At 41.1% G+C, this 6,711-nt stretch overlaps 1 pseudogene; it reads right to left on the bottom strand.

The window, feature by feature from the left end:
- Positions 1-5,788: 5,788 nt before the first annotated feature.
- On the bottom strand, positions 5,789-6,148 carry LOC105001690 (annotated as a pseudogene).
- Positions 6,149-6,711: the final 563 nt, after the last annotated feature.

Genomic DNA, 6,711 nt, shown 5'->3' on the forward strand with positions numbered 1-6,711 from the left:
AAACAGAAAATTAGCAAGGAAAAAAAAAAAAAAAAAGAGGTGTGTAAGGCAACTGGAAATTTAAACATCACTGGATATTTGATGATATTAAGAATTTATTCTTAAAAAAAAAAAAAGAAACCAATATTCATTGCAATACTATTTACAATAGCCAAGAAATGAAAGCATGAATAAAGAAGATGTGGTACATGTATACAATGAAATATTACTCAACATTAAAAGGAGTGAAATAATGCCATTTGCAGCAACATGGATAGACCTAAAGATGATCATACTAAGTGAACAAAGTCAGAGAAAGACAAATACATATGATATCATATATGTGAAATCTTAAAAAATGATATAAATGAACTTATTTACAAAACGGACAGACCCAAAGACATAGAAAACAAACTTATGGTTCCCAAAGAGGAAAGAGGGAGAGGGATAAATTAGGGATATTAGATTAATAGATACACTCCTATATATAAATCAGAAAAGCAACAAAGTCCTACTATATAGCACAGGGAACTCTACTCAGTATTCTGTAATAACCTATAAGGGAAAGAATCTGAAAATAATATGTGTAACTGAATCATTTTGGTGTATACCTGAAACTAAAGAACACTGTGAATCAATTATATTTCAATTAAAAAAAATGAAAAAAAATAAAACATCTGTATGAAAAATTAAAAGGAAAAACTTATGATAAAATCTGAAAGTGAAAAAAAAAAGTTGAACATACAAAATAATAGACATGAAACTCAGATAACTAAACCCTAATCACAAGTTTCTTGAGTCAACAATATGTTCGAAACACATACAGATCTCTGTTCTTTTCATCTTCAAGGACAATTTTACCTGAAATCATTCAAGGTGGCCCTGTCCAAAAAAAAAAATCTCAGTTCTTTCCAGGAAAAAAAAAAAAAATCTTCCAGCAAACAAAAGCCCAGGTCCAGACGGCTTCACAGCTGAATTCTACCAAAAATTTAGAGAAGAGCTAACACCTATCCTGCTCAAATTCTTCCAAAAAATTGCAGAGGAAGGTAAACTTCCAAACTCATTCTATGAGGCCACCATCACCCTAATACCAAAACCTGACAAAGATCCCACAAAAAAAACTACAGGCCAATATCACTGATGAACATAGACGCAAAAATCCTTAACAAAATTCTAGCAATCAAAATCCAAAACTATTTTTTTTAGTTCCCAACCAATTTCCTGGGACCTCATTGAACTTTGGGCATATTCAAGGCATTATGTCATACATGTGAATGTTTTCTGTCATTGGCATCATAATAAATAAAAGAAAAAAACAAATTCCAGATGAAGGTAATAGTAGAGTCTAAGACATCATGAGAAAAAAAAAAAAAGAAGAAAGTAAAAGGAAACTCTCATTTCAAAACAGTGAAGCCTTCCCATCCCTCCTTTTCCCACCCACCACCTTCCACACTCCCAACTTAAATAAAAAGATAATAGAGGACAATGTATGAATGTGAAAGATGCTCACACACAGACCTTCTTTTCAGTTAAGGAGCTGCAAAATCCTCCCCATCCCCTGCCCCCTCTGGAAGGAGGACAATTGGAAACACCATTCAAGGCTTAGTGGCACAAGATGAGACTGGTAAAAACCCAGGGAGAAAATATTTTACCATGAGCCCATTCTCAGGACTCTAGTGAACTTATACTAAATATAATGCTGGTGGGAGTGAAAACTCACATCATCAAATAGAATCTGGTATCACATTAGAAAAATGAATAATCACCATGATCAAGTGTTTTGTACTGGAAATGCAACAATGACTCAGCATTAGAAAAGCTTTTAGAATAATTCATTACAATGTGCTGAAGGAGAAAAGTCATGTCAGTCTCCAAATATTACTGGAAACACATTTAATAAGATTTAATATCCATTCTGACAAAAATTCTTAACATTATGTAAATAATATAGAAATTCTTACATTGAGATATATCCTTTGCATATATTTGATTTTAAAAATTGTAAGACATGTGTTGTCTCAAGGCCAAGAGTAACATCCAATTAAAGATAGAGAAAAGGATAAGATGAGCACCATAACCACTATTATTATTTTACTTTTTAATATGAAGAAATTGTTACATACAGGGTAATTGTAAAATTTATATGATGTCTCAAGATAAATATTCTTTTTACCGTCAATTTTTAAATTTTGATTTTCTCAAGATTGTTGTAACCTCATAGATTAAATAGCCAGATAAATGTGTTTTAATATTAACAACCCAATTTAAAAGTGAGCAAAGGACTTTGAATAGACATTTCTCCAAAGAAGATATCCAAATAATCAATAAGTACATTAAAAGATACTGAGCATCAGTAATCTTTTGGGAAATGCAAATCAAAGCCAGAATGAAGTACCACCTAACACCCACTAGAATGGCTACTATAAAAAAAGAAAAACAAGGGGAGTTCTCTGGTGGTCTAGTAGTTAGGATTCCACACTTTCACTGCTATAGCCTGGGTTCAATTCCTGGGGGGCGGAAAAAAAAACCAAACCAGAAAATAACAAGTGTTGGCAAGGATATATGGAAATTGGAAATTTTATACACTGTTGGAATCACTGCAGATGGTGACTGCAGCCATGAAATTAAAAGACGCTTACTCCTTGGAAGGAAAGTTATGACCAACCTAGATAGCATATTCAAAAGCAGAGACATTACTTTGCCAACAAAGGTTTGTCTAGTCAAGGCTATGGTTTTTCCTGTGGTCATATCTGGATGTGAGAGTTGGACTGTGAAGAAGGCTGAGCGACAAAGAATTGATACTTTTGAAGTGTGGTGTTGGAGAAGACTCTTGAGAGTCCCTTGGACTGCAAGGAGATCCAACCAGTCCATTCTGAAGGAGATCAGCCCTGGGATTTCTTTGGAAGGAATGATGCTAAAGCTGAAACTCCAGTACTTTGGCTACCTCATGGGAAGAGTTGACTCATTGGAAAAGACTCTGATGCTGGGAGGGATTGGGGGCAAGAGGAGAAGGGGACGACAGAGGATGAGATAGCTGGATGGCATCACTGACTCGATGGACATCAGTCTCAGTGAACTCTGGGAGTTGGTGATGGACAGGGAGGCCTGGCGTGCTGCAATTCATGGGGTCGCAAAGAGTCGGACACGACTGAGTGACTGATCTGATCTGATACACTGTTGGTGGGAAAGTTAAATGGTTTGGTCTCTTTGGAAAATAGCTGGGGACTACTCAAAAAAAAAAAACAACCATAAATAGAGTTATCATATATTATGATCCAACAATTCCACTTCTGGGTATAAAACTAAAAAAATTGAAAGCAGCATCTGAAAGAGATGTTTTTATATATCCAAGTTCATGACAGCATTATTCACAATAGCCAAAAGATATTGAAAACCCTAATGTTCATCAAGGGATGAATGGATAAACAAAATAACATTTGCCTTGTCAGAGGTTTATAGGAAAACTGTAACCAGACCTATGTGGACAGTTGCAAGAACAAAGGATTCTGCCACCAAGAAGTTTGCAGTGACCAACCACACCCCCTGTCTTTCAGAAGAAGCTTGAATTACAACTTGGAGAAAGTGGGTCTTTGGGACAGTAGCCCACTATCTTTTCAGTCTGCTGGCTTTCTGAATAAAGTCACTATTCCTTGCCCCAACAACTTGTCTCTTGATTTATTGACCTGGGGTGTGGCAAGCAGTACAAGCTTAGACAGTAACACAGTTTATGCTACCTTCTGTCTCTATGTTTTGTCAGTAGTTGCGGCTTGTTGGCTCTAGAACTCAGGCTCAGTAGTTGTGGCAGTAGGCTTAGATGCCGCATGGCTTGTGGAATCTTCCCAGACCAGGGATTGAACCCATGGTTCCCTTCATTGGCAGGCAGATTCATTACCACTGGACTACCAGGGAAGTCTCAATTTTTTTATTTTTAATATTTGGCCACACCATGTGGGATCTTAGTTCCCTGACCAGAGATTGAATTCAGGCCCTTGGCATTGAAAGTGCTGGGTCCTAACCACTGGATCACCTGGGAATTCCCTTGTTTTTCTCTTTCTGACTTACGTCACTTAGTATGATAATCTCTAGGTCCATCCATGTTACTGCTAATGGCACTATTTCATTTTGAGGGGATGCTGAGCAGTATTCCATATATACACTACGTTTTCTTTATCCATTCATCTGTTGATGGGCATTTAGCCTGCTTCCATGTCTCGGGCTTCAGAAGCTTGGACCTTCCTGGTGGCTCAGATGGTAAAGAATCTGCCTGCAATGCAGGAGACCCAGGTTCAATCCCTGGGTCAGGAAGATCCCTTTGAGAGGGAATGGCAACCCACTCCAATATTCTTGCCTGGAGAATTCCATGGACAAAGGAGCCTGGTGGGCTGTAGTCCATGAGTCAACACACCACGTCTTGGCTAGCGCAAATAATGCAACTTTGAACATTGGGGTGCATGCGTCTTTTCAAATTAGAATTTTCTCTGGATATATGCTCAGGAGTGGGATTGCTGGATTGTATGGCAACTCTACTTTTAATTTTTTAAGGAACCTCCAGTGTTGTCGTTGTTCCGTCACTAAGTCGTGTCTTTGTGACCCCAGTGGACTGCAGCACGCTAGGCTTCCTGTCCTTAACTGTCTCCCAGATTTGGCTCAAACTCTTGTCCATCCTGCTTTCCATAGTGGCTGCACTATGAAGGCTTCCCTGTCCTTCACTATCTTCCGGATTTTGCTCAAACTCACCTCCATACTGCTTTCCATAGTGGCTGCACCAATTTACATTCCCACCAACAGTGTAGGAGGGTTCCCTTTCTGCCATACTCTCTCCAGCATTTGTTATTTGTAGCCTTTTTAATGATGGCCATTCTGACTGGTGTGGTGTGGTACCTCATTGTAAGTTGTTGTTTTTTTTAATTTTTTAAAATGTATTTTTGGCTGCAGTGGGTCTTCATTGCTGTATGTGGCCTTTCTCTAGTAAGCAGCAAGCAGGGACTACTCTCTAACTGTGGTGTTCAGGTTTCTCCTTTCGGTGGCTTGTCTTGTTGCAGAGCATGGGCTCTAGAGCACACAGGCTTCAGGAGTTGTGGCACTCAGGCTCAGTTGCCCTGTGTATGTGAAATATTCCTAGACCAGGAATTGAATCCAACCCATGTCCCCTGCATTGGCAGGCAGACTCTTAACCACTGAACCACCAGGGAAGTTCCTTCATTGTAGTTTTGATTTGCATTTCTCTAATAGAGATGTTGAGCATCTTCTCAAATGCCTATTGACCATCTATATGTCTTCTTTGGAGAAACGTCTATTTAGGTCCTCTGCTTAGACAGAGGAGCCTAGCAGGCTACAGTCCATGGGGTCCCAAAGAGTTGGACACGACTGAGCAACTAACACTTTGTTGTTGTTTTTTTTTAATTAAGAGAAAAGTTTTCATTGGTTGGGGATGGGGGGAGGACCCTTACTTTATTTAATTCTTAGTAATGGCATCACTAAGGAAAGAGAAGCGGTACAGGGAAATCAGATCCCTTTGGGGGATGTGCAAGCTGCCCAGAATCCCTTGTCCTTCCCCACTTTGGACACTTGGGGTGGGTGTGAGTGAGTGAAGGGATGAAGCAGGGCATGATTGATAAAGCTTACTAGGAGGCAAAAGGTGCTGATGGGTATCATCTTGGGCCTGTGGAGGGAGGGTGTGGGCTGGGGCTCCCAGTAAATCCAGGGGCTCTTTCGCATCCAAGCCTGGCTGCTAGCCCTTTCCCTTCACTTTCTTGGCTTTGGCCTTGGCTTTGGTCTTGGGAGTGCAGGACTTGGTCACATGGATGGTCTAATGGCACTCAGCATTGTACTGTGCCTCCTTCAGGGTGGCGGGCTCTAGTGTCCATGCCCCCATTACATCCCCCCACAAGGTCTCAAACTTGTACTTGCAGTAGGCTTCAAACTCCTCCTTCCTTCTTCCAGTACATATGGGCACCTGGCACCAGATGCACAGAGTCTGGGCCCTATAGGTGCCCTGGCAGCAACTGACACCACAGTCTTTGATGCTGAGGTTGCAGGGCCTCCAGGTCCACTCCATGCACTCGCTCCCTGGGCCTTCCATCTTTACTTTGTCTTTCTTTTTGGCCACCTCTGAAGTGAGCACCAGCAGAGTGAGGAGGGCAAGGAGGAGGAAGCCTGGGCACTGCATCCTGAGTAGGGAGCATGAATCAGAGTCCCCACTGGGGACCACAGGTGTGGACCTCCCACCTTTTGCCCCAGTTTCCAGACCCAAAGGGTTGGGCTGCTATTGCAATGGCAGTGGATTGGGGTGAGGGCTGCCAGCCTTGGGCAGCCTGGGCTGCCTTGCTGCCAGCCTGGGCTCACAGCGGGACGAATCTCCCCAGGGGTCACCTGGAGCCTGAGAGGCAGCTCAGACTCCCACTCCACTTCCAGACCCCAGGTTGTCAGCAGGGGAGGTGCTCAAGACCCTGCAGACTCTTATGGGCCCTGCAGGCCCAGTTGGGTTAGTTTGTTTTTTGTCATTGAGCTGTATGAGCTATTTGTATATTTTGTTCTGAAACTTTTTATCTCTATATGAATAGAAAAGATTTAAATCTTTAAAAGTCAGAGCCTAGAGGATGAAATATTGTGTCTATTTCAGGATATAGGTAACATTGTTTATTTGCCACATGGCACAGTTTATGGGATCTTAGTTTCCTGACCAGGGATTGAACCTGTGCCCTCAGCAATGAAAGCAGAGTCCTAATCACT

This window comes from Bison bison, unplaced genomic scaffold (genome assembly GCF_000754665.1).
Source record: "Bison bison bison isolate TAMUID 2011002044 unplaced genomic scaffold, Bison_UMD1.0 scf7180017864383, whole genome shotgun sequence".
Classification (NCBI taxonomy): Eukaryota; Metazoa; Chordata; class Mammalia; order Artiodactyla; family Bovidae; genus Bison; species Bison bison.